This window comes from Aythya ferina (assembly GCF_964211825.1).
Source record: "Aythya ferina genome assembly, chromosome: 10".
NCBI classification, from domain to species: Eukaryota; Metazoa; Chordata; class Aves; order Anseriformes; family Anatidae; genus Aythya; species Aythya ferina.
Window position 1 is genome coordinate 23,144,409 of NC_140306.1, and position 20,262 is coordinate 23,164,670.

Sequence of the window (20,262 nt, forward strand, 5' to 3'; positions counted from 1 at the left end):
TATCACAGGTAGTGTTACAAAATCGGATGGCCCTAGACTTGTTACTGGCCACTCAAGGGGGAGTCTGTACAGTAATAAACACAAGTTGTTGTATGTATGTAGATCAGAGTGGAAGGATCTCTACCGACCTGGAAGAAATATGGAAGCAGACCAGGATCCTACATGAGATCAGTAAAGATGATCTTTCATGGAGTTTTAGTGAACTATGGAATAAGTTAACCTCCTGGTTGCCCAATTTCCAATGGTTGAAACAAGTATTCATTGCTCTAATCGTATTAGTAGTGTTAGGAATATTTGTGTGCATGTTGTTTAGATGCCTGCTTTGTTGTGTTACTGTAAATAAAGAAAGTATCTGATGCAAAAGAATTTGCATGGGAAAAGAAAAGGGGGGATTGATTAAGGAGGTATTGGGGAGGCAAGGACAATCCCCAGACAAGGACTGTATATCTCGAAACAAGACACTGGAACTCATGATAAGGAAGCGGCAGGCGGACAGAGAAACGAATGTAAGTACTATAACTCTCGAAACTGGACATTGGAATTCATTATAAAGATACAACAAACGGGAGAATTGGCAACAACCAGCTCTTGCAATTAAGAAACATGCCAATTCAGCAGATTCCTGACCAAAGGTGAAAAGTACACTGTGAGGAAGACTCGGGGTCTTCCTCCCAAAGACCCCTGCCCACGTCCCAAAGACCCCTGCCCACAATTCTTGGAAGGCTCTGCGCAGGCGCAAGGTGCCAAAAGGCTAATTAGCATGAGAAGCGAGGGAAGGCGGGGATAGGTAATGCGTATGTATAGGTGCTTGTAGAATATTGATAGATTGATTGTATAAATTCAAGACTGCTTTCTGCTTTGGGTATGCACGATAGGTGGAGAGATCCCCCGTGCATCCAGCGCTGCAATAAAGAATATACCACTTAAAGGAATTTCGGCTTCGATCTTTGAATCAATTTGGCGACCCAGATGGGACAACCTCTCTGCCGGACTGCAGGACCTGCTGGGAACAGGACTCCCTAGGGTACCCCCGGGATTTCCCGGAGGGACTCCTCGACTCACCGGATCACTGCGGAGGCAGACAAGGACCCCATCATTGTAAGTGAGTATATTCTCTATTCTGGTTTGTTTTTCTGGTAGACCGGTCATCTGGAACTGTCTGTAAGTCAGAAGGTGATCTTCTGCGAGGCAGTGTTTGGTATATACTTTGTGGTTAGCACCATAAGTACATGTTTGGGGACCTTAAGGAAGGAGCTCGCTTTAAGGTCCATCTGGAATTGTGTTGTCTATTTCGGTTTTCTGACTCATGGAGTATGGTATTTAACTCTGGTTATTGTTACTGCGATTTTGGCTATTTTCCTGGTGGTAATAGTAGGTTCGTGGCATTGTTATAAGAAAGATATCGTTACGGTGTTACACAGTTCGGTTTTCTGACTTATCGCATGTGGAATTTGACTCTGACTATTGTTACTGTGATTTTGGCAATATTGCTGGTAATAGTAGTTTTGTGACATCGCTACTGAAAGATATTGCGTGCCCGTATTTTTGTGAGTGATACGTTTTGTGATACGCTTTTGTAAGTAACGTGTGTATTCTGAAAGTGTAAACTGGAAACTGGGGGGGCAAACAAGCAGTGAAATTTTAAAGAAAAGTGTGTTAGGATGTGTTTTAAGTCACTGGAAGGATATTGGAGGATCTGCCGGTGGAAGTGTGAACAGGAAAACATTGATAAAATATCGTAATCAGTGGCGGCCGCTTTATAAGCTGGAATGTGGAGAAAAGTGGCCCCTAAATGGAACTTTAAACTATAATATTTTGCTACAGTTAATGTTGTTTTTTGAGAAGCAGAACAGGATGAAATGTTGTATACTGATGTTTCAGCATCTTGGTGGGAAAAGGTAGGGAATTAAGTTGGCCCCTGACTGAACCTTTGATGTTGGCATTAGAGAAGTACAGGCTGGAGAAAGATAAAGGAAGTGTTAAAAGGGTTGTTGAAAGTGTTAAAGGTGTTTGAAGTTGAATGAGCAGGGAAAGAGGATGTAGGAATGTTAATAGTTCTGCCTCTGCCCGAGGCAGAGATCTTAAAATCATGGGTGTTAGCCCTTTAGGGCAAAGGGACCATGATCGGTCCGAGAGAGTTGTCACAGAAACAGAAAAGAGGTCAACTCTTAAAACAACCTGAGTTCATGTGCGAGCTCAGATTGCTGATGGGACCGTTCAGGGAACTGTGGACAATTGCATTCCCCTGACCGACCCCCACTAAGACCCGAATCATCCTGAAAATCATGAACGGTTAAGTAAATACTAAAACCTGGATGAATTGGGAATTGAGAATATGCTTCCAACAAGGTCTAAAAGAAAGCCCTATGGAATTTTTGGACCAACTCTGAAATGTAATGAAAAATAATAAATAAATAAATAAATAAAACAAAACGGTTTGGACCTGGCTTTGGAGGACAAATTGACTAGCCTTTTCCTAGGGTAATCAACCCCTGATTTCAACAGGAATAACGGGGACCTGGGGAATCTACCCTAGCGGATCCTCCACTGGTTATAATGAAGCTAGGGGAGGAATGGAAGTGAAATTTCTTATTGCTATGGGGCAACGTATTCAGTTCTAAATCAAGCATTAATGCCTTCACAGAATTATTATGTTAGGGTAAAAGGTGTGTCGTGGTTTAACCCGGCCGGCAGCTAAACACCACGCAGCTGTTCGCTCCCCCTCCCCCTCCCTCTCTGGGACGGGGAAGAGAAATGGAAAGTGAAGCCTGTGAGTTGAGATAAAGACAGTTTAATAAGACAAAATAATAATAATAACAATAATAATAATAATAATAATACAATGATGATAATAGTACCACTACTAATAATGTGTACAAACAAGTGATGCACAATGCAATTGCTCACCACCCGCTGACCGATGCCCAGCCTAACCCCGAGCAGTCCGGCCCCCTCCCCCTGGCTAGCCACCCCTATGTATTGTTTAGCCTGACGTCAGATGCTATGGAATACCCCTTTGGCTAGTTTGGGTCACCTGTCCTGGGTCTGTCCCCTCCCAGCTCTTACTGCACCCCCAGCCTGCCTGTTGGCAGGACAGAGCAAGAAGCTGAGATGTCCTTGGCTTGGTATAAGCATTGCTCTGCAACAATTGAAACATCGGGGTGTTATCAGCACTCTTCTCATCCTAAGCCAAAACATAGCATTCTCCCAGCTACTAGGAAGAAAATTAACTCTGTTCTAACTGAAACCAGGACAAGGTGTAACCGAAAAGGCTTATTTTTGTGAACCTTTGAAGTACAAGTTAGGGAAACAATGGGGCATACACAGATTTTTATCTATGCCTAGCTCCTCATGGGCACTCTTAGGTAGAGATTTATTAGAGCAAGTAGGAGCAGAAATTGTCTTTGAAAAAGGGAAAATGGAATTAAGAACAGGAGAAGAACAACTAATAAATGTGTTAAGCTTGGCACTAATACAAACTGACCCTAAAAGTGAAATACCTTTAGAGATCACAGATCAAGTATGTCCAGGAGTTTGGGCTACCGAAGTCCCTGGAAGAGCTAAAAATGTGACCTTAATAATTATTAAATTAAAGCCAGGAGAGAAACCCCTTAAGGTTAAGTAATATCCTTTGAGGATAGAAGATAGGAAAGGAATTAAAGAGATAATTGATCAATTTTTACAGTATGGATTATTGATTGAATGCGAATCAGAATCCAATGCACCCATATTGCCAATTAAAAAGGCAGATGAAAAAGCTATAGGCTAGTTCAGGATTTGAGGGCCATAAATAAAATCACTGAGGATATACATCCAGTAGTGGCAAACCCTTATACTTTGCTGACTAAATTAAAGAATAGTCAAGTCTGGTTTACCGTACTGGATTTAAAAGATGCCTTCTTCTGCCTAGGCTTAGCCACAGAAAGCCAAAACCTATTCGCCTTTGAATGGGAAAATCCCGATTCGGGCAGAAAGACGCAGCTTACGTGGACGTTACTACCTCAAGGATTCAAGAATAGCCCCACTATTTTTGGAAACCAATTAGCAAGGGAACTCGAAACATGGATACGTCCGGACACTGAAGGTGCTTTGTTACAATATGTAGATGATCTCTTAATAGCTACCGAGACTAAAGGGAGTTGTATTCAATGGACTATAAGTCGTCTTAATTTTCTGGGTTTAAATGGATATCAAGTCTCTTGACAGAAAGTCCAGCTGGCTCAACAAAGTGTGACCTATCTGGGATTTGACATTTCGGAAGGACAACGAGAACTAGGAACTGAACATCAGGAAGTCATTTGCCGGACTCCAGAACCTCAAATGGTAAAGGAGCTACAAACCTTTTTAGGAATGACAGGTTGGTGTCGCCTTTGGATTTATAATTATGGACTATTGGTAAAGCCTCTATGTGAATTGATAAAGATTAACCAGTCAAAGTTAGTCTGGACTGGAGAAGCACAAAAAGTCTTTAAACAACTTAAACATGAGTCTATAAATTCAAGACTGCTTTCTGCTTTGGGTATGCACGATAGGTGGAGAGATCCCCCGTGCATCCAGCGCTGCAATAAAGAATATACCACTTAAAGGAATTTCGGCTTCGAACTTTGAATCAATTTGGCGACCCAGATGGGACAACCTCTCTGCCGGACTGCAGGCACAAGTGTGGGATCACCCCCAAAATTGGAAGAAAATCCTTCAAAATCATAGATCCACCCCAAAACCACCCTAAACCTACCTGATGATCTCCAAAACCCACAATTTACAATTTTCCAACATGATGACCATGGAAAACCCAACAAAACCCAACGGAGACCCCAAAAGAAGTCAAAAACACCCAAAACAAGAACGGGATAAACCCTAAAAACGAAAGAAAACCCCAAAAGCCATAGATCCACACCAAAAGTCCCCCTAAACCTACCTGATGTTCTCCAAAACCCACAATTTACACTTTTTCACCAGGATGACCAACATGAACCAAACGAAAACCCAAAACGAGACACCAAAACACGTCAAGAACACCCCAAAAATAAAGGGATCACCCATAAACTGGAAGAAAATCCCCAAAAAGCACGGATCCAATCCCAAAACCACCCTAAACCTACCCGATGTTCTCCAAAACCCACAATTTACCATTTTCCACCACGATGACCAACGAGTACAAAACAAAACCCAACGGAGACCCCCAAACACCTCAAAAATTTCCCAAAAAAGAACGGGACCACCCCAAGAAACAGAAGAAAACACCAAAAAACATGACTCTGCCCCAAAAGTCCCCCTAAACCTACCTGATGTTCTCCAAAACCCACAATTTACACTTTTTCACCATGATGACCAACAAGAACCCAACTAAAACCCAACGGAGACCCCAAAACACGTCATAAACACCCCAAAAAAGAACAGGATCACCCAAAAAAAAACAGAAGAAAAGCCTAAATACCATGAATCCACCCCAAAATTCCCCTAAACCTACCTGAAGCTCTCCAAAACCCACAATTTACGATTTTCCACCACCATGACCACGGAAAACCCAAGGAATACCAACGGAGACCCCAAAACACGTCAAAAACACCCCAAAAAAGAACGGGATCACCCCCAAAAACAAAAGAAAATCCCCCAAAACCATAGATCCAATCCCAAAACCAACCTAAACCTACCTGATGTTCTCCAAAACCAACAATTTACCCTTTTCCACCATGATGACCACGGAAAACGCAACGAAACCCAATGGAGACCCCAAAACACGTCAAAAACACCCCCAAAATGAATTGGATCACCCCCCCCCAAAAAAAAAAAAAAAAAAAAAAAAACAGAAGAAAATCCCATATATCATGAATCCACCCCAAAAGTCCCCCTAAACCTACCTGATGTTCTCCAAAACCCACAATTTACACTTTTCCACCATGATGACCACGGAAAACCCAACGAAACCCAACGAAGAACCCAAAACACGTCAAAAACACGCCGAAAACCAACTGGATCACTAGAAAAAACAGAAGAAAACCCTAAAAACCATGAATCTGCCCCAAAAGTCCTCATAAACCTACCTGATGTTCTCCAAAACCCACAATTTACACTTTTCCACCATGATGACCACGGAAAACCCAACGAAACCCAACGGAGAACCCAAAACACGTCAAAAACACCCCAAACAAGAACAGGATCACCCCCAAAACCAAAGAAAACCCCAAAAAGCACGGATCCAATCCCAAAACCACTCTAAACGTACCTGATGTTCTCCAAATCCAAATGTCCACTCCCAACCACCATAAAACCCATTAGGAACTCAACGAAACCCAACAGAAACCCCAAAACACCCCAAAAAAGAACTGAATCAGAAGAAAAAACACCAAAAACTATGAATTTCCCCGCAAAACCACCCTAAACTCACCTGATCTTCTTCAAAACCCACAATCCACTCCCATTTCCCTTAAGGACCAACGAGAATCCAACTAAAACCCAACGGAGACCCCAAAACAAGTCAAAAACACCCCAAACAAGAACGGAATCACCCCCAAAACTGGAAGAAAATCCCCAAAAAACATAGATCCACCCCAAAACGACACTAAACCTACCTGATGTTCTCCAAAACATGCAAGTTAAACTTTTCCAACATGATGAAAAACAAGAACCCAACAAAACCCAACAGAGACCCCAAAACATGTCAAAAACACCCCAAAAAAGAACGGGATCACCCCCAAAACTGGAAGAAAATTCCCCCCCCAACAAATTTACAATTTTCACCATGATGACCAACATGAACCAAACGAAAACCCAAAAGGAGACACCAAAACACGTCAAAAACACCCCAAAAAAGAAAGGGATCACCCATAAACTGGAAGAAAATCCCCAAAAAGCACAGATCCAATCCCAAAACCAGCCTAAACCTACCTGATGTTCTCCAAAACCCACAAATTTACCCTTTTCCACCATGATGACCATGGAAAACCCAACGAAACCCAATGGAGACAAAAAACATGTCAAAAAAAAAAAAAAAAAAAAAAAAAAAAAAAAAAAAGAACAGGATCTCCCCAAAAAAAAAAAGAAGAAAACCCCAAATACCATGAATCCACCCCAAAAGTCCCCCTAAACCTACCTGAAGTTCTCCAAAACCCACAATTTACCCTTTTCCACCAAGATGCCAACAGAAAACCCAACAAAACCCAACAGAGACATCAAAACATGTCAAAAACACCCCAAAAAAGAACGGGATAACCCCCAAAACTGGAAGAAAATCCCCCAAAAGCATGGATCCAATCCCAAAACCACCCTAAACCTACCTGATCTTCTCCAAATCCCAAAGTCCACTCCCAACCACCATAAAACCCATTAGGAACTCAACAAAACGCAACAGAAACCCCAAAACACCTCAAAAACACCCCAAAAGCAAACCGGATCAGAAGAAAATACGTGATTTAACCCCAAGAAAACCCTTAAACCTACCTGATCTTCTCCAAATCCCAAAATCCACTCCCACCCACCATAAAACCCATTAGGAACTCAACAAAACGCAACGGAAACCCCAAAACACGTCAAAAACACCCCAAAAAAGAACTGGATCAGAAGAAAAAAAAAAAAAAACTATGCATTTCCCTCCCAAATCACCCTAAACTCACCTGATCTTCTTCAAAACCCACAATCCACTCCCATTTAGCTTAATGACCAACGAGAACCCAACAAAACCCAACGGAGACCCCAAAACAAGTCAAAAACACCCCAAAAAAGAACTGGTTCAACCCCAACAACGAAAGAAAACCCCAAAAGACATAGATCCACACCAAAAATCCCCCTAAACCAACCTGAAGTTCTCCAAAACCCACAATTTACACTTTTCCACATTGATGACCATGGAAAACCCAACGAAACACAACGGAGACCACAAAACATGTCAAAAAAAAAAAAAAAAAAAAAAAAAAAAGAAAGGGATCACCCCCAAAATTGGAAGAAAATCCTTCAAAATCATAGATCCACCCCAAAACCACCCTAAACCTACCTGATGATCTCCAAAACCCACAATTTACAATTTTCCAACATGATGACCATGGAAAACCCAACAAAACCCAACGGAGACCCCAAAAGAAGTCAAAAACACCCAAAACAAGAACGGGATAAACCCTAAAAACGAAAGAAAACCCCAAAAGCCATAGATCCACACCAAAAGTCCCCCTAAACCTACCTGATGTTCTCCAAAACCCACAATTTACACTTTTTCACCAGGATGACCAACATGAACCAAACGAAAACCCAAAACGAGACACCAAAACATGTCAAGAACACCCCAAAAATAAAGGGATCACCCATAAACTGGAAGAAAATCCCCAAAAAGCACGGATCCAATCCCAAAACCACCCTAAACCTACCTGATGTTCTCCAAAACCCACAATTTACCATTTTCCACCACGATGACCAACGAGTACAAAACAAAACCCAATGGAGACCCCCAAACACCTCAAAAATTTCCCCAAAAAGAACGGGACCACCCCAAGAAACAGAAGAAAACACCAAAAAACATGACTCTGCCCCAAAAGTCCCCCTAAACCTACCTGATGTTCTCCAAAAGCCACAATTTACACTTTTTCACCATGATGACCAACAAGAACCCAACTAAAACCCAACGGAGACCCCAAAACACGTCATAAACACCCCAAAAAAGAACAGGATCACCCAAAAAAAAACAGAAGAAAAGACCAAATACCATGAATCCACCCCAAAATTCCCCTAAACCTACCTGAAGTTCTCCAAAACCCACAATTTACGATTTTCCACCACCATGACCACGGAAAACCCAAGGAATACCAACGGAGACCCCAAAACACGTCAAAAACACCCCAAAAAAGAACGGGATCACCCCCAAAAACAAAAGAAAATCCCCCAAAACCATAGATCCAATCCCAAAACCAACCTAAACCTACCTGATGTTCTCCAAAACCAACAATTTACCCTTTTCCACCATGATGACCACGGAAAACGCAACGAAACCCAATGGAGACCCCAAAACACGTCAAAAACACCCCCAAAATGAATTGGATCACCCCCCCCCAAAAAAAAAAAAAAAAAAAAAAAAAAACAAAAACAGAAGAAAACCCCATATATCATGAATCCACCCCAAAAGTCCCCCTAAACCTACCTGATGTTCTCCAAAACCCACAATTTACACTTTTCCACCATGATGACAACGGAAAACCCAATGAAACCCAACGAAGAACCCAAAACACGTCAGAAACACCCCAAAAATGAATTCGATCACCCCAAAACTGGAACAAAATCCCCCAAAACCATAGATCCACCCCAAAAACACCCTAAATCTACCTGATGTTCTCCAAACCCCACAATTTACACTTTTCCACCATGATGACCATGGAAAACCCAACGAAACCCAACGGAGAACCCAAAACACGTCCAAAACACCCCAAAAAAGAACGGGACCACCCCAAAAACAGAAGAAAACGCTAAAAAAAAACAGAAGAATTCCCCCAAAACCATAGATATACCACCCAAAAAAACTTAAAAACACCTGATATTCTCCAAAACCCACAATTTACACTTTTCCAACATGATGACCAACAAGAACCCAACAAAACCTAACGGAGACCCAAAAACACATCAAAAACACCCCAAAAAAGAACGGGATCACCCCAAAAAAAACAGAAAAAAAAAACAAATACCATGAATCCACCCCAAAAGTCCCCCTAAACCTACCTGATGTTCTCCAAAACCCACAATTTACACTTTTCCACCATGATGACCACGGAAAACCCAATGAAACCCAACGGTTTAAAGAAAATTAAGCAAAAGAATTTTCATAGGGTCTAGGCAAGCATTATGCAGCTCCTTACTTCTGCAGGGAGCTTTCGCAACTCCCGCTCCTCAAACAGAACTCCTTGTTTTTATAATACAAAAGACAATGAACAAACATTTATGGTGTATTACCCTAAGTTTTTGGGTTAGGGTTTTTTGCGTCTTAATGTTTTGGGGTTAGGGTTTGGAGCGCCCTAAGTTTTTGGGCTAGGGCTTTGAGCATTCCTAACGTTTTGGGTTGGGTTTGGGTTTTGAGCATCCTAAGATTTTGGGTTGGGGGTTTTAGGCATAGATCTTCAGAGGTTTAGTGTGGTAAATAGTTTGGGTTAGGTCTGTAGGGGTTTCGAGATTTTTTTGGATGTTAGGGCTTGAGGCTTTTTTTGTAAGGGCGGTGAGGGTTCCAGTGAGTGCTGGTAAATGCAGTTCTCGAGCACTCGGCCTGTGATTGGCCATGCTGGCTGTGCGGGGAATGCTGGTAGGTGTAGTTTTCCAGCACTGGGAGGCCATGTTGTGTGCCCAGAGCATGCCGGGAGATGTAGTTCTCGGGACTCCGGACTTCCGGGAGGCCATGTTGCGTTCCCAGAGTATGCCGGGAAATGTAGTTTTCGGATTCGGGACTTCCGGGAGGCCATGTTGAATGCCCAGAGCATACCGGGAGATTTAGTTCTCGGGAACTAGGGTTAGGGGCTAGGGCTGGGGCTAGGGTTAGGGTTTCGGGTGAGGGTTGGGGTTGGGGGTTATTGTTAGGGTTAGTGGTTTAGGGTTAGGCTTAGAGGGTTATGGTTAGGGATAGGTTAGGGGTAGGTTTAGAGGGTTAGGGGTTAGGGGTTGGGACTGTGGTTAGGCTTAGGGTAAGGGTTAGGGTGAGAGTATTAGGGTTAGGGTTCGGGTTCAGATTAGGGTAAGGTTAAGGGTTAGGGCAAAGGTAAGTGTTAGGGTAAGGCTAAGGGTAAGGCTTAGGGTGAGGATAAGGTTTAGGGAAAGGGTTAGGTTTAGGGTAAGGGTAGGGTAAGGATTAGGGTAAGGGTAAGGATTAGGGTTAGGTTTAGGGTAAGAATAAGGGTAAGCTAATGGTTAGGATAAGGGTAAGGGTTAGGGTAAAGGTTTTCATTTGTTAAAGCTGAAACGCAGTATGCAATCTGGGACGTCACAGCCAGAGCTGCCTATGGCAAGGTGAGAGAGGAAAAGATGGAGCAGATGTTCTACTCCTAGTTTTTTCTTTATACGTAAATAAAAGTTTGAGCTAATTCCAGTTGGAAGAGTTCCAATTACTTGCTTGGTCATAATGTCTTTTAATATTGAAAGCTGCAGCAAAAGCATGGGGATTTTTGCTTCTAGAAACACCCTAGATCTCTTGTCTGCACTATGCATGCTTTTGAGCTAAAACTGATTAAAAAATAAAAAGAAAAATCACACACGCACACAAAAAAAAAAAAAGCCGCCACAGCTGCTGCTGCTGCTCTCTTCCTACTTCCTTGTGCTTTGCCCCTACCCTTCCCAGGTGATTGGATTTGGGTGCTAGTCGGGGCCAAATGGTATGTGAGTCCCAGGCATCCCCTCAGAGAGCTCATTCTGCTTGGGCTGCTCTTTGGGGTGTTTGTTTTTCCTTCGGTCAGTTGCAGGCTTCTTCAGGTGGATGAGAGTTTATGGACTGATGCGTTTCCAAGTAGCGAGGGGTACGCACATCTTTTTGAGGTAACAGCTAGTAGGATCTGTTAGAATAAACTAATGTAGTATTGATGCCTTTATTGCATGCAGTTCTTTATCAGGTGAATAACTGTTGCGAGTAACTGAAGTCAATGTTACTTGGTGTGTTTGCTATGCAGTGCCTGTGCGGACTATTGCACGAGACACAGCTTTCTGACATCTGGCCCAGCAACTACTAAATAAGGGGAGGGGAGAAGCTGAAGAACGACCAAAGGACAAAGCCTGGGAGGAAGACTACGAGCCTTCAGTACGAGCGGCCCCCAGAGGGACCACCGGAGACTGATAACGCCTGCACCAGTGGGAGGGTTTGGATTCTGGGAACTAATTAGAATAACCCTGCCTTTTGTAGAAGTAGTAATGAATATGTATTAGCCTAGCAGCATAAAAACCAGCCGCCTGATGTAACTTGTGTGCGTCTTGGTGGAGCAGAGACTCCTGGCGCACCCAGCGCTGCTTGCTTACCTCTATTCCTTTAATAAATCATAAACATTAATTGTAAGCCTATTTGGGACTCGGTCATTTATTACAAGTGGGACCTCCCGATGGGTGGAAGCTGTCGGGATAGCTCGGGATGCTGAGGCGTGGTGCTGCAAGGAGGTTGGTGGTCGGTGGCGCCCTGGGGCAGGCCGAATTGGGAGGGGGCGAGGCGGCGGGTGGTCGGTGGCTTCTGTGGAAAAGGCGCTTGTATGGGGGGCTGCGCATTCAGAGGAACCTTGACAGGCTGCAGATAGGGGCAGGCAGGAACCTTTTGAAGTTCAGGAGAGGGAAATGCCAAGCCCTACCCCTAGGGAGAAACACCTCTGTTTACCAGCACTGGCTAGCTCGATACTGAATAAGCATTTCTTCATGGAAGGGGTGCTTTGCTATTAGAACAGGCTGCCCGGGGAAGTGGTAAGAGACCGGATCCTTGAAAGTATTGAAGAGCCATGTGGACATAGCCCGGGAGTCCGGCCTCCGGCAGGGCGGGAGCTGGCTCTTCCGAGCCCCTGTGCTCCGGTCTTGTGCGACGCGTTTGCAAGCAGCACCGGGTGCCGGGTCCGACATCGGACGGTTCGGGGACGGCGATTCCGGGGCCGTCGGCTAGCGGGGGCCGGCTATGTCGTGTCCCGGGGATCCGACTTCAGGGGGCGTGGGGGCCGGCCGTGCAGTGAAGCGGGGGGCTGGCGTCCGCCGGCTTTCCAGAGAGCGGGCTTTCGGTGCCGTGCGGTTCGGTGGCCGGCCGTCCCGAAACGCTGGGCACCGGTCTTGTGCTAGACTCAGCGGGCTCCGGGGCCGAACTCGGCTTCTCGGGGCCGGCGGTCGCGGTGTCCAGGTGTCCCGCCTCGGGCGGCGCGGGGCCGGCTGTCCCTAGCAGCTGGGTTCCCAAGAGCTTCTGGGCTCCCAAGCGTCGCCCAAGACCGGATCCCAGAGAATCGGGACGGCCGGCCACACCGCTGCGACTAGCACAAGCGTCTCCCGACAACGGAGCCCAGGGGCTTGCGAGGGTCAGATTCCGCGCCCCGGGATAGAGAAACGGGGAGCGCGGGTCGGCCGGCCGCAGCTTCGCACGGGACCGAACCCCCTGTCTCCGGCACGGCCAGACCCCGAGCCGGCAGACAGCAGCCTCCCGCTTCACGGCACAGTCGGCCCCCAACCCGCCCGAGTTCTGATCGCCGGGACACGGGACAGCCGGCCGCGCCGCCCGAGGCCGGACACCTGGAGCCCGGGACCGCCGTCCCTGACAAAGCCAAAGTCGGACCCGGACCCCGCTGCGGCTAGCACACGCGTCGCCCAGGACCGCAGCCTAGGACCTCGGGACGGTCGCATCCCGCGCCTCCGGCAGGAGCTACCCGGGAGGGCAGGACGGCCTGCCGCAGCTCCGCAAGAGACCGAACCTGCTGGATTCCGGGACGGCCAGAGCCCGAGCCGGTGGGCAGCAGCCTCCCGCTTCACGGCTCGGCAGGCACCCACGTCGCCCGACTTCGGACCCACGGGACAGCCGGCACCCGCGCCGCCGGAGGCCGGACACACGGGCCTCGGGATCGCCGTCCCCGAACCGCACGAAGTCACACACGGTCGGTCTCCGGTGCGTCCAGCACACGCATCGCAAAGACCGGAGCCCAGATTATAGGATCAGCCAGCCCCGCGCCGCCCGAGGAAGGACCGGGAACCCGGTGCGCTTGGCACATGCGTCGCCCAAGAACGGCGCCCAGGGCCGCGGGATGGTCGTGCGTCACGCAGCCCGAGTTCGGACCCCCGGAACACGGGACAGCCGGCACCCGTGCCTGGCTCTTAGGGACTTGGAAAGAGTCCTGATGCTGTGCCAGCACTATGCAGCAATAGGCACAACACTGGAGTGATTTCAGTGTTGTTCCAGCTACGAGTGCAGAGTACAGCACTGTGCGGGCTGCTGCAGGGAAACGGTGACTCCAGCTCAGACAGACGCAACACAACTTCCACCCCTTATTCCATAACATTTGTGTCACAATCAGGTACAGTTTAGTATATAGATGGTCTCATCACCATAGTTTTCTGTCCATTGAAGCATTTTTATGTCTGTACTTCTCTTTATTCTATAGGTCTTTTCCCAAAATGCTCATAAAAACTGTTGATGGTTTCACCATCATCTGTCAAAGTGGTCACTCAGGGCAGGCGAAGTTGGTTTTCTTCACACCAGCACCAGCTTAGCTCACATCACTGTTGCACTTGCCTGGTTCCTTGCAAAGTTGACCTTTCATTGGTTCTGCAGTGTCCTCCTACAACACATAACTTGGATGACAGATTAATTTTCTCCCAGTGTTAAATCTCCTTGAGGCACACACTTGATATCCCCATCTTTCTGCATCACCCACTAGGTATACCCTGGACCTTGGGCAAAACCAATCCCACGAGTGGGTTTGCCTTTTCTCATGGCAGGGGCAACCCACACCGCCTTCCCCATCCACTTCCCCACATGCACTACAATGACTTTAGCTTCTCCCACAGTGTGTAGGGGTTTTGTTTCAGCAGGACCAGCACGGCTTTCAGACCCCCTGTTGTTAACTAACCAAGTGGCCTCTGGTAGGTTTATATCCTAATGTTTCCATGTCGCAGCACCCAATGCTCGCAGCATAGTTTTTAACAGTCCATTGTACCTCTCAATCTTCCCAAAGGCTTGTGGGATCCCAGCTGCTTGGCTTCGTTGCCTTCTAGCTGTTGGGTATTGGCCCCACTATCCCAGTGTCAAAGCAGCCAACTGAGGATGTGCTCACCTGGACGGCGACTAAAGGCTTTTCGTATTTCTCGCAGCTCACTCAAGGATAGAGACCGAGTAGTTTCTGATTCATCTATGATTTCAGTCTCTTCTTCGTGATGTTGCCGTGATAACGCTGCTTTAGAGCCGCTTGCCTTTTCCTCTTCTCCCTCATCCATAGGAGGCGCTCCTTCCCTTACTAAACGACCTGATCTCCGTTTCCACTGTTTTGTCTTTACTACGGGGGCGACTGATACCAAAGATGGTCGGTCCTCTGGGGTGATCACAGTGTGTGCTGTCTCATCATCAAATTCAAGAACCTCCCTATCCCCTTGAGGGTGCTGGGCAATGTTAATTGACATCTGATAGGCGTAAGCCAGACCCCAGCAGAGTGCAGCCAGCTGGCGGAGTTCTCTAGTATTGCCAGGGTCAGGGCATACATCTTTCTACCAGCTTTCTTGGATTTTGTACTTGTTCAGGGGTGAAATTTAGAACCATTGGAGGAGAAAACCGTGATAGGTACCTGCCCAAATCCCCCCACACACCTTGCCACCCACAACTTTGTCTGGGGACAGGTCCTTGGATAATATTCTTAATAAACTGTTTTGCCTTGGGGAAGAAGACAAACACTACACCTAGTAAGAGGAGGATAATATCTCACCAGGGGTATCCAAGATACTGAAAGGCTGCTGTAATTAGCCCACAGGGAGAAAAGTAGAAGACACCACACTCGATATTATTCACTGATTGACTGCTGGGGGCAAAAAAGAAGGCACTGTAATTCTTAATATTGTCAATAAGATACCAGGAGATAAGATACCATTGTTATCCTCCAGGAGACCAGGAGGATAACAATGCCGGGCTTGAATACCAAACCAAACTGAAGGCCAGTATGTTACAGCACAACATGTTAAAAAAACAAGCACAGACTTCAACATTTTCTCCGATCGGATGTAAAGGAAAAAAGAAAACAGAGAGTGGGCTACATACAACATATCCACAGAGAAAAGTATTACCAGAAAACCGAGCATTATGACAACCAATATGTTAGTTGTAAATACTTCAATCAATACTACTGTTATCTCAACCCTCGAGCCCCACGTTGGGCGCCAAAAAGGACAGTGGTGGTTTTACTCAGGTGGGCAGCCGAGCTCCACCACAACCGCTCCCTCACTCCCCCTCTCCTCAAAGAGGGAGGGGGAGAAAATACAACACAATCCCGGGGCACGGGATTCTGTCCTCCGGTGGCGCGGGTGCCAGTTGTCCTGTGTTCCGGGGGTCCGAACTCGGGCTGCGTGACGCACGACCATCCCGCGGCCCTGGGCGCCGTTCTTGGGCGACGCATGTGCCAAGCGCACCGGGTTCCCGGTCCTTCCTCGGGCGGCGCGGGGCTGGCTGATACTATAATCTGGGCTCCGGTCTTTGCGATGCGTGTGCTGGACGCACCGGAGACCGTGTGTGACTTCGTGCGGTTCGGGGACGGCGATCCCGAGGCCCGTGTGTCCGGTCTCCGGCGGCGCGGGTGCCGGCTGTCCCGTGGGTCCGAAGTCGGGCGACGTGGGTGCCTGCCGAGCCGTGAAGCGGGAGGCTGCTGCCCACCGGCTCGGACTCTGGCCGTCCCGGAATCCAGCAGGTTCGGTCTCTTGCGGAGCTGCGGCAGGCCGTCCTGCCCTCCCGGGTAGCTCCTGCCGGAGGCGCGGGATGCGACCGTCCCGAGGTCCTAGGCTGCGGTCCTGGGCGACGCGTGTGCTAGCCGCAGCGGGGGCCGGGTCCGACTTTGGCTTTGTCAGGGACGGCGGTCCCGGGCTCCAGGTGTCCGGCCTCGGGCGGCGCGGCCGGCTGTCCCGTGTCCCGGCGATCAGAACTCGGGCGGGTTGGGGGCCGACTGTGCCGTGAAGCGGGAGGCTGCTGTCTGCCGGCTCGGGGTCTGGCCGTGCCGGAGACGGGGTTCGGTCCCGTGCGAAGCTGCGGCCGGCCGACCCGCGCTCCCCGTTTCTCTATCCCGGGGCGCGGAATCTGACCCTCGCAAGCCCCTGGGCTCCGTTGTCGGGAGACGCTTGTGCTAGTCGCAGCGGTGTGGCCGGCCGTCCCGATTCTCTGGGATCCGGTCTTGGGCGACGCTTGGGAGCCCAGAAGCTCTTGGGAACCCAGCTGCTAGGGACAGCCGGCCCCGCGCCGCCCGAGGCGGGACACCTGGACACCGCGACCGCCGGCCCCGAGAAGCCGAGTTCGGCCCCGGAGCCCGCTGAGTCTAGCACAAGACCGGTGCCCAGCGTTTCGGGACGGCCGGCCACCGAACCGCACGGCACCGAAAGCCCGCTCTCTGGAAAGCCGGCGGACGCCAGCCCCCCGCTTCACTGCACGGCCGGCCCCCACGCCCCCTGAAGTCGGATCCCCGGGACACGACATAGCCGGCCCCCGCTAGCCGACGGCCCCGGAATCGCCGTCCCCGAACCGTCCGATGTCGGACCCGGCACCCGGTGCTGCTTGCAAACGCGTCGCACAAGACCGGAGCACAGGGGCTCGGAAGAGCCAGCTCCCGCCCTGCCGGAGGCCGGACTCCCGGGCTATGTCCACATGGCTCTTCAATACTTTCAAGGATCCGGTCTCTTACCACTTCCCCGGGCAGCCTGTTCTAATAGCAAAGCACCCCTTCCATGAAGAAATGCTTATTCAGTATCGAGCTAGCCAGTGCTGGTAAACAGAGGTGTTTCTCCCTAGGGGTAGGGCTTGGCATTTCCCTCTCCTGAACTTCAAAAGGTTCCTGCCTGCCCCTATCTGCAGCCTGTCAAGGTTCCTCTGAATGCGCAGCCCCCCATACAAGCGCCTTTTCCACAGAAGCCACCGACCACCCGCCGCCTCGCCCCCTCCCAATTCGGCCTGCCCCAGGGCGCCACCGACCACCAACCTCCTTGCAGCACCACGCCTCAGCATCCCGAGCTATCCCGACAGCTTCCACCCATCGGGAGGTCCCACTTGTAATAAATGACCGAGTCCCAAATAGGCTTACAATTAATGTTTATGATTTATTAAAGGAATAGAGGTAAGCAAGCAGCGCTGGGTGCGCCAGGAGTCTCTGCTCCACCAAGACGCACACAAGTTACATCAGGCGGCTGGTTTTTATGCTGCTAGGCTAATACATATTCATTACTACTTCTACAAAAGGCAGGGTTATTCTAATTAGTTCCCAGAATCCAAACCCTCCCACTGGTGCAGGCGTTATCAGTCTCCGGTGGTCCCTCTGGGGGCCGCTCGTACTGAAGGCTCGTAGTCTTCCTCCCAGGCTTTGTCCTTTGGTCGTTCTTCAGCTTCTCCCCTCCCCTTATTTAGTAGTTGCTGGGCCAGATGTCAGAAAGCTGTGTCTCGTGCAATAGTCCGCACAGGCACTGCATAGCAAACACACCAAGTAACATTGACTTCAGTTACTCGCAACAGTTATTCACCTGATAAAGAACTGCATGCAATAAAGGCATCAATACTACATTAGTTTATTCTAACAGATCCTACTAGCTGTTACCTCAAAAAGATGTGCGTACCCCTCGCTACTTGGAAACGCATCAGTCCATAAACTCTCATCCACCTGAAGAAGCCTGCAACTGACCGAAGGAAAAACAAACACCCCAAAGAGCAGCCCAAGCAGAATGAGCTCTCTGAGGGGATGCCTGGGACTCACATACCATTTGGCCCCGACTAGCACCCAAATCCAATCACCTGGGAAGGGTAGGGGCAAAGCACAAGGAAGTAGGAAGAGAGCAGCAGCAGCAGCTGTGGCGGCTTTTTTTTTTTTTGTGTGCGTGTGTGATTTTTCTTTTTATTTTTTAATCAGTTTTAGCTCAAAAGCATGCATAGTGCAGACAAGAGATCTAGGGTGTTTCTAGAAGCAAAAATCCCCATGCTTTTGCTGCAGCTTTCAATATTAAAAGACATTATGACCAAGCAAGTAATTGGAACTCTTCCAACTGGAATTAGCTCAAACTTTTATTTACGTATAAAGAAAAAACTAGGAGTAGAACATCTGCTCCATCTTTTCCTCTCTCACCTTGCCATAGGCAGCTCTGGCTGTGACGTCCCAGATTGCATACTGCGTTTCAGCTTTAACAAATGAAAACCTTTACCCTAACCCTTACCCTTATCCTAACCATTAGCTTACCCTTATTCTTACCCTAAACCTAACCCTAATCCTTACCCTTACCCTAATCCTTACCCTACCCTTACCCTAAACCTAACCCTTTCCCTAAACCTTATCCTCACCCTAAGCCTTACCCTTAGCCTTACCCTAACACTTACCTTTGCCCTAACCCTTAACCTTACCCTAATCTGAACCCGAACCCTAACCCTAATACTCTCACCCTAACCCTTACCCTAAGCCTAACCACAGTCCCAACCCCTAACCCCTAACCCTTACCCTAACCCTCTAAACCTACCCCTAACCTATCCCTAACCATAACCCTCTAAGCCTAACCCTAAACCACTAACCCTAACAATAACCCCCAACCCCAACCCTCACCCGAAACCCTAACTCTAGCCCCAGCCCTAGCCCCTAACCCTAACCCTAGTTCCCGAGAACTACATCTCCCGGTATGCTCTGGGCATTCAACATGGCCTCCCGGAAGTCCCGAATCCGAAAACTACATTTCCCGGCATACTCTGGGAACGCAACATGGCCTCCCGGAAGTCCGGAGTCCCGAGAACTACATCTCCCGGCATGCTCTGGGCACACAACATGGCCTCCCAGTGCCGGAAAACTACACCTACCAGCATTCCCCGCACAGCCAGCATGGCCAATCACAGACTGAGAGCTCGAGAACTGCATTTACCAGCACTCACTGGAACCCTCACAGCCCTTACAAAAAAGGCCTCAAGCCCTAACATCCAAAAAACCTCGAAACCCCTACAGATCTAACCCAAACTATTTACCACACTAAAACCCTGAAGACCTATGCCTAAAACCCCTAACAAAATCTTAGGATGCTCAAAACCCAAACCCAACCCAAAACGTTAGGAATGCTCAAAGCCCTAGCCCAAAAACTTAGGGCGCTCCAAACCCTAACCCCAAAACATTAAGACGCAAAAAACCCTAACCCAAAAACTTAGGGTAATACACCATAAATGTTTGTTCATTGTCTTATCTGTAGCAAATAGCATAGGCTGAGTCGAGGATCTCAGTACAGTAGCATTATTATTCGAGATTACAATGGCGGGTGTCCCACAAGCAGGAGGGTGCCTACTAATTCCATACACAGTTTATACACTTTTTTTTTCTGCCGAGGACCGGGACCCTCCCCTGTTTCCCCTTTAACTGTGCTATTCAAGGTTCATAATCTAGCTGGTGCTTCACAGAAAATACACAGCTGCTGGCCTGTTACAAGTCACATTTCTTTTGAGGTTTTTACTCTTTGAGGTGGTAATGTTTCTTACGCCGTGATTTCCACCTAATTGCTGTAAGGATTCTGGTTGTCTGCGTTTTACAAGGTTGTCTGTTATAATAAATAAAAGTCCCAAATAGGATTACAATCAAAGTTTACAATTCACTGAATGAATAGAGGTAA

General features: G+C 48.0%; 3 long non-coding RNA genes across 3 annotated transcripts in view; 1 reads left to right on the plus strand and 2 right to left on the minus strand.

Annotated features, from left to right (window-relative positions):
• Nucleotides 1-12,006, plus strand: part of LOC311441861 — an 81,123-nt gene extending 69,117 nt beyond the window's left edge. Inside the window, exon 6 of the long non-coding RNA XR_014696293.1 lies at nt 11,622-12,006. This is a non-coding gene — a long non-coding RNA (uncharacterized lncRNA). The remainder of the gene's footprint in view (nt 1-11,621) is intronic.
• The window catches only part of LOC311441849, a 151,133-nt gene that overhangs the window by 56,446 nt on the left and 74,425 nt on the right, over nt 1-20,262 (minus strand). The gene's annotated exons all lie outside the window — the stretch shown is intronic.
• On the minus strand, nt 17,715-18,379 carry LOC311442403. Its single transcript, XR_014696629.1, has 2 exons — nt 18,231-18,379; nt 17,715-18,099 (listed from the first exon to the last, which is right to left on the minus strand). It is a non-coding gene; the product is annotated as an uncharacterized lncRNA (long non-coding RNA).